The 7,891-nt window shown below is 57.3% G+C and overlaps 1 pseudogene; it reads right to left on the bottom strand.

The window, feature by feature from the left end:
• Positions 1 to 5,279: 5,279 nt before the first annotated feature.
• LOC147980063 (uncharacterized) lies at positions 5,280 to 7,370 on the bottom strand (annotated as a pseudogene).
• Between the last annotated feature and the right edge of the window lie 521 nt (positions 7,371 to 7,891).

The following is a 7,891-nucleotide window of genomic DNA, read 5'->3' as shown; positions in this document are numbered from 1 at the left end:
ATAGGCATCATGTCCGTGACAAGTAGACCGACTCCTGCCTACATCTACTACTATTACTCCACACATCGACCGCTATACAGCATGCATCTAGAGTATTAAGTTCATAAGAACAGAGTAACGCCTTAAGCAAGATGACATGTTATAGAGGGATAAACTCATGCAATATGATATAAACCCCATCTTTTTATCCTCGATGGCAACAATACAATACGCGTCGTTTCCCTTTCTATCACTAGGATCGAGCACCGCAAGATTGAACCCAAAGCTAAGCACTTCTCCCATTGCAAGAAAGATCAATCTAGTAGGACAAACCAAACTGATAATTCGAAGAGACTTGCAAATATAAACCAATCATACATAAAAGAATTCAGAGAAGATTCAAATATTGTTCATAGATAATCTGGATCATAAACCCACAATTCATCGGATCTCGACAAACACACCGCAAAAAGAAGAGTTACATCTAATAGATCTCCAAGAGAATCGAGGAGAACTTTCTATTGAGATCCAAAGAGAGAGAAGAAGCCATCTAGTTAATAACCATGGACCCGTAGGTCTGAGGTAAACTACTCACACATCATCGGAGGGGCCATGGAGTTGATGTAGAGGCCCTCCGTGATCAATGCCCCCTCCGGCAGAGCTCCGGAAAAGGCCCCAAGATGGGATCTCTTGGGTATAGAAGGTTGCGGCGGTGCAAATAGGGTTTCGTGGTGCTCCTGGATGTTTGCGGGGTCTGTAAACATATATAGGAGGAAGAAGTAGGTCGGTGGAGCTACGAGGGGCCCACGAGGGGGAGGGCGCGCCCTGGGGGGTAGGCGCGCCCCCTGCCTCATGGCCGCCTCGTTGATTGCTTGACGACCACTCCAAGTCCTCTGGATCACATTTGTTCCAAAAATCACGTTCCCGAAGGTTTCATTCCGTTTGGACTCTGTTTTATATTCCTTTTCTACGAAACATTGAAATAGGCAAAAAAACAACAATTTGGGTTGGGCCTCCGGTTAATAGGTTAGTCCCAAAAATAGTATAAAAGTGTAAAATAAAGCCCATTAACATCCAAAACAGATAATATAATAGCATGGAACAATCAAAATTTATAGATATGTTGGAGACGTATCACCAAGCCTCGCGAGGCGGACGACATCAAGACCTCCACGAGGAGCAGTCTCTCCAGGCTGGCTCCCGAGGAGCGGAGATTTCTATGCAAGGCTCACCTAGCGAGGTTCGGATGATGCAAGCCATGACGACCAAGGCTAGGCGGGCACCAGCGGGCGCAGTGTACCAGTTTCCTCTTTGGTGCTAAGGAGGCAAGCGCAGGCGTGGAGTTCTGAGTAATCAGGCAAAGGTTTCCATTCCAGTGCAACAAGAGGAAGACCACCAAGACGACAGGACGGAGGTCATCGCCGAGCCCACCACAGCGCCACGACCAGAGGCTTTTACAGGCGAAGACTACTTTTGTCAGGATAGCATGTACTAGTTTTCTCCCTTCGAATTTGGCCATTGTGGGATCCCTTCCCGCCTTCATTTGGACGAGGACCAAGGCCACTATAAATAGGACTTAGCCACCCCCATAGAGGGGGACAGATCATTCAGATCATCCTCACACCGACTAGCTCATTGAGCACAAGAACACTCCTCCTCCCGAGGTTGTTCTCCCACTGTACTAGTTCATCCTCGGCCCCTCGAGGCCAATCCACCACAAAGCAGGAGTGGGTTTTTACAACGCAAGGTGGCCTGAACTTGGGTAAACTGTTGTGTCTCTTTTCCATTCAGTTCGTCGGGCTAGGCTATGAGATTAGCAAGTAGGCAGACTGGGGAGGACGAGTTCTTCGCATGCACACCAGAGTTCGAACCTCTCAAGGGTCCGCGGAACCCGAAATCCGACAGTTTTCTCCTGCACATACCACCCACATACATGTGTGGGAGCACATCCATTTGGACAACCACAGAGAGAAAGCAACAGTTATTCTATGTTATAGAGTTGGAAAAGTTCTCAACGAATGTCACGAGGGAGGGCTTAACCCTATGCACCAGTAGTGTAAAGTCCTTTATGAATCTTTCTCTCCAGGATTGAATGGTGGGCGGGGCTCTCTTGAAAATCTTCCTATTCCTTTCCTCCCATATGATCCAGGCTGATGTTATGAAAAGCTACATGTACATTGGTTGAGTCCATCTCCCTTTACCTGAGTGCATCAGCTGGAGCCTGTTGCCTTGCCCACTAAGCTCCATCCCAAGCTCAGCCCAACATGTTTTGCTGAATGCATAATTGAAGAATAGGTGTTCGGCCGTTTCCTCTGATCTAGTATCACACAACACATAATGAGCGATCCTGACAAAAGTAGTCTTTGCCTGAAAAAGGCTCCGGTGGTGACGCCGTCTTGGGCTCCATGGTGACCTCTGTCTTGCCGTCCTGCTAGTCTTGGTCTCGTTGCATCGATATGGAAACCTTTCCTTGATGCCTCGATACTCCATGCCTGCGCTTGCCCCCTTGTCACCAAACAGAAAGCAAGGACACTGCACGCACTGGCGCCCGCCTGGTCTCGATTGTCATGGCTCACGTCACAAGGACCTCGTGAGGTTTGCCTTGCCTTGATCTCTCCGCCCCTCATGAGCCTACCTGGCGAGGCCGCTCCTGAGGAGGTCTTGCGTCGTCTGCTTCGCGAGGCTTGGCCCCTTGCGAGGGTCTTGAATACCTTGTCAATGAAGACGGACCGTACGGGCCTGCTAGCTCAGCCACGCCATGGGCCGCAGGCAGGCAAGTCTGGGGACCCCCATTCCTAGAATGCCGACAGTAGCCCCCAGGCCCAAGGCGTGCTCGGGCTTGGCTTCGAGGCGAAGCCAAAGGTCAAGCACGAAGCCCCGCGGGCCCCAAAAGCCTGCGGCCTCGGTTGATGCATGGCGGTTGATTGGACGTGGGCGTCTCCGCTTCCCCATGCTGCCTCGGCAATTGCCCAACTTGACAAGTCCCTGTGACATGCAAGGAAAATCATCATTACATGTGATCGGGGGGCGCTGGTTGGCCTTCTCCTGCTATAAATGAGGAAGGGGGCGGAGCCCCCATCCCCCACTTCTTCCCATTCCACTTGCTTCTTCTTCCCCCGTTCTACTGCTAGTAGCAACTTCAATGGCGCCGATCCGAAGGTTCTCAGCTGACGAGAAGGGAAAGATTCCCCTCGACATGCCGGCGCTGCTCCCGCTGAAGAAGAGGTCGGTCGACCGTCGCGACGTTGTGGCGATGCAGGTGGTGACGAGGCCTTGGTGTGAGCGGCCTCCTCCTGGGTATCCACTGCCCTTGCACGCCCAAGCCAGGGGCTCGGGAGGAAGGAGCAACGAGCGTCGGCGCGCACATCGCGGCCAAGGTCGACGCACTGCAGCGACGAATGCCGTCGCTCCTGGAGTCCACGCCGCGGGCTCCTCACGCGAGCACTTGCTGTGGGCGGCGATGCCCCCAAGCTCCTGGATCTGCTTCCCGCGCTTCTTCTCTGATGTGATGCCTCCGAGGGGGCCTCTCGAACTCTGGTTGCAGCATGCCGACTGCGACGCTCCGGCGACCGGGGCAGAGGTTGAAGTAGTCTCCACCGGCCAGATCTTCATGACCCGTGGCTGGGGTGAGGTCGCGTAGGTTTGCCGTGCGGAGGGCGCCCTCGCAATCCACTTCGAGTAGGACAGCGCCTCCACGCTGTTCTTCAAGGTCTTCGACGCGGAGGGTCGCTGCTTGGAGTGTTGCCCCGAAGGGGAGCGCCAGGATGAGGCATGCCCCGCTTGCGGCTGCTCCAACAGCAGCGACTCTTTGGAGTCCAGCGGTTCTCCCAAGCTCTACGAGACTCCGGAGACGAGCGACGACAGCTACGTGCCCCCAAGCTCTCGCCGCGCCCGGAGTAGGGCCGCAAAGTCCAGCCGCCGCCGTCGTTGATCTGGATGGGGTTGGCGCCGGCCTCCCACGGCCCACTGTTGATGATGGCGTCGGCCGTGGGGGTGTGTAGATAGGATCCTCCTAGGTTCTGATCTTTTGTTCCCTGCGAGGAATCAAGAAGTACCCCATGGGGGCGTGTAAAGAGTTTGCAATGTCTTTTGTAGATATTATCATAATTATGATAGCCTTGTGAGTGCAAGTCCTATTTAGGCTCGGTCTTCCCTTTCCAATCTCGCGACAGCTTGTTGCTCTACGCTGACAGGTCCCGGTCCCCAGGCAAGCTTCAGCCGTCGCTGGTATGCCAGGTCGCGTGCCGTGGTCAAGGCCAGGAGGTGAGCGGCCCGAGGTCCAGTAAGAGCTCCTGAGGCGCGATGCTTAGGGGGTCCCCTTTAGCGCTCAATCAGTCGTGGCAAGATAAGAAAGGGAGGCGATGTTGCCGCAACAGGGCTGCGGCGAGCGTGTCCCCTAGGTTCCAACGATTAGTTGATCTAAACTCGTGACTTATCTTGGCGGTCCGGGGTCGATTCTTCGTGATGCGCCAGACCTATGCGCGAACATCCACAGTGTAGCTAGGTTAGGCCCATACGAGCCTTCCCCTTTCCTATGCTCTCCTTTGTGCTCTACGTCCTCAGGTCCCGGCCCTCGAGCGAGCTCAGCCGCCGCTGGTATGCCAGGTCGCGTGCCGTGGTCAAGGCCAGGGGGTGAGGGCTGGAGAGCCAGTACGAGCTCCTGAGTCGCGATGCTCAGGAGCCCCCCTTTTAACGTGCAAGCGGATTACTTGGAAGAGGTGGGAGCTCACTGTGCCGCCTGGTGTTATCCTCATGAGATTCCTGCGAGCCAACACAAGGAAGAACACGATCTGCCGTTATGGTTACCAGCCTGCCGCTGGTTGCTCCGCGAGGGGGTGAAGGCACTGAGGGCCCGGTGAGGTGACGTGCGCGGGCGTGCCGCGAGCCAGAGCTTGACTGCTCAGGTTTTTCGATATGGTAGGGACGGACCCGTGCACCAGTGCCGTGCCGACGTGAGGAGGCCCCGTGGGAGGCGACGATTGATCAGGTAGTAATCATAGGTAGATTAAACATGAGAGTAGCAGGCTTAAGTAAGTGCATGGGAGATATGTGCCACTGGGTCAGGCCCAAGCGGCTTGGGGATGATGCAGCCCGAGGGGCGCTCCCAACAAGGTAAGCTAAAGACATAAAAAGGGATACATGCCACAGGGACGGACCCACGCGGCCTGGGAATGATGCAGCCCGAGGGGCGCTGCCAGCTAAATGAACTTGGAAAATGTCACTCGTTATGTTGACGAAGGAGAGTTGGGGCAGCTGAAGGTGCGCAACGAAGGGGTTGCTCCTCATGAGCCACCGGGGCCCTAAGCCTCAAGAGGCTCTGGGGGCTCAGGTGGTCCCTTGAGGACCATCTCCATATCCATCAGGACGGCGTGGTGCCTGGCCTCCTGAGCCGCTAGGATGCGCCGCAAGTTGCGCTGGTAGGCGGACGAGATGCTTGGTAGGCCGAAGGGCATGCGAATGTAGCTGTGCGGTGGGCCCTCGCAGCGTCCCACGCGCGAAGGCCAGAAAAGCTCCTGAGAAGCGGCCCTGTTGAGCCCTAGAACATCGATGCAGACGCGCAGCCCGGCATCCTCGCCTAGATGGGAAGCTGCGCCTCGTGAGCGGCGGTCGCCGCGCATGGCCCTTGCGTCTTGCAATTCATGGGTGGTCTTGCTGATGAACTCCTGAACGGTGGGCGATCCTTGCCCTGTGCCCTCCTGAGGGAAACGTGTCGTGAACCACGCCTCCAAGTGGTGCCCAAGCGCCTCCCTCATGATGTGGGCAAGGTCTAAGGCCATCCAGAAGAAAGCCCCCGTGCCCTGCCCGAGAAGGGCGCCGGGCGCGCCTTCCTATGCGATGGAGGGAGGCGCCCCGGGAGCGGGCGTTGATCCTGACGAGGCTCTGACTGTGATGCCACCCTCCTAAGGTCCTGCACGGCGCTGCTGCTTCTTCTTCTTGGGAATGACCTCAAGAGGTCCCTCGCCCTTGCTGTCAGGGTTGTTGATTGCTGCAGCTTGGAAGGCACGCTCGAGAGAGCACACTGCATCTCTTTATTCACATGGGACCGTGATGCTCCCGCCGCTTCCCGGCATCTTGAGGACATTGTAGCCGTGATGGGTCACCACCATGAACTTGGCCAGGGCTGGATACCCGAGGATGGCATTGTACGACAGACGGATGTGCGCGACATCGAAGTCGATGAGCTCGGTGTGGTAGTTCTTGCGTTCCCCGAAGGTGACAGGGAGGCGCTACTGCCCTATCGGTGTGGTGGAACCGTCGGTCACTCCTGAGAAAGGCTTGGTAGGCTGAAGCTGGTCATATGGCACTTGTAGGTTGTCGAACGTGTCGACGGATAGGACGTTGAGCCCTGCGCCGCCGTTGATGAGGGTCTTGGTAACTTGCACGTTGGTGATGACTGGGGAGCAAAGCATTGGGAGGGCGCCAGCGGTAGCTGCGCACTTGAGCTGATCTGTCGAGTTGAATGTGATGGGGCACTGGGACCATCTGAGCGGGCGTGAGGCTTCGAGCTTGGGGAAGACTACATTCACTTCACGAGCAAACTGTTTGAAGATGCGCTGCGAGGCTGGGCCCTGGGCTCCGCCCAAGATGCAGGCGATGGCACGCGGTTCCTGGAAGCCCCTAGCCCCCTCGTCTTGATTGTGTTTGCCATTCCTTCTTGGCGGCGGCAGCAGCGGAGGGAGTCCGTCGTTGCCTTGAGGACGATCCTCACGAGGCTGATCCCTCCAGGCGCACTCGCGAGGCTGATCCTGCCAGCGGTCCTCACGAGGCCGGTCGCGCCACTCCTGGCGCGGGCCACGGTCGTCCCAGCGTCCGCCACCATGTCCTCCTCCTCGGCCGTAGCCCCGGTCCTCGCGCTCGGGGCGTCGACCGAAGCGTCCTTCATGAATGGCTCTGAGCTCTTGTCAGTCGCTGGTGTTGTGGGTATTCAGGTTGTGGAAGGCGCAGAACGGACGACTGCTCTTGGATGACTCTGGTTGGTCTCTGCCACGCTTGGTGTCTGGTTCTGCTGCGAGCACGGCTACTCCCTTGCGCTTCACGTCCTTGGCCTTGGCTTTCTTCTCCTCCGGGTCTGCGGCTGGGAGCTCGAGGTGGGAGAGGCGCCCTTCCTCGGCTCTTGCGCATTTGGTCGCCAGGTTGAACAACTCCAGGGACGTGCACAACTCCTCGTGGATAGCTAGCTCTTCCTTCATATTGACGTCGCGGACGCCATCAGAGAACGCAGAGATGATGGCCTCGTCCGTCACCTTGGGGATCTTGAGGCGGACGTTGTTGAAGCGCTGGATGTACTTCTGGAGGGTCTCTCCCGGTTGCTGCCTGACGCGGCGCAGGTCACCCGCAGTTGGCGAGCGGTCGCGAGTGCCCTGGAAGTTGGCGACGAAGCGGTTGCGCATCTCGTCCCAGGAGGAGATCGAGCCCGGTGGCAGGTTCAGGAGCCAGGAGCGGGCGCCATCCTTGAGAGCCATGAGAAACCAGTTCGCCATAACTTTCTCGTCGCCATTGGCCACTTCGATGCTCAGCTCATAGATCTGCAAGAACTCCACGGGGTCGGGGGTGCCGTCGTAGCGAGGAGGCAGATCCGGCTTGAACTTGCCCAGCCAGGCGACGCTATGCAGCTCGGGGGTGAAAGCGCGTCAGCCGGCTGTGGTCACCGGGGCCTGCCTTGGGGGTGGAGCTTGGTCTTGATGGGGTCCGCGCCTTGCCGCTATAGGTGGCGCGCGGTCTTGCCGCCGCAGCCGGTCCTGGCGCGATGGCGCCAGGAGCGGTGGAGCGTTTTTTGCGGTCGAGGGACTTCTTGACAGCTTCTATCTTCACGCGCGGGCGCGGGACGCGGTGGGTCGCGTCGTGGAGCCGCCCGCCTTGGCTCTAGGGCGCCATCTTGGGGCAGAGGTGGTGGAGGTGCTCCATGAGCTAC

The sequence above is a fragment of the Triticum urartu genome, chromosome 3A (genome assembly GCF_056163025.1).
Source record: "Triticum urartu cultivar PI428250 chromosome 3A, HENAU_Tu73, whole genome shotgun sequence".
NCBI classification, from domain to species: Eukaryota; Viridiplantae; Streptophyta; class Magnoliopsida; order Poales; family Poaceae; genus Triticum; species Triticum urartu.
Note: the sequence above shows the minus strand (reverse complement) of the source record. Positions and strands in the feature narration are given on the sequence as shown.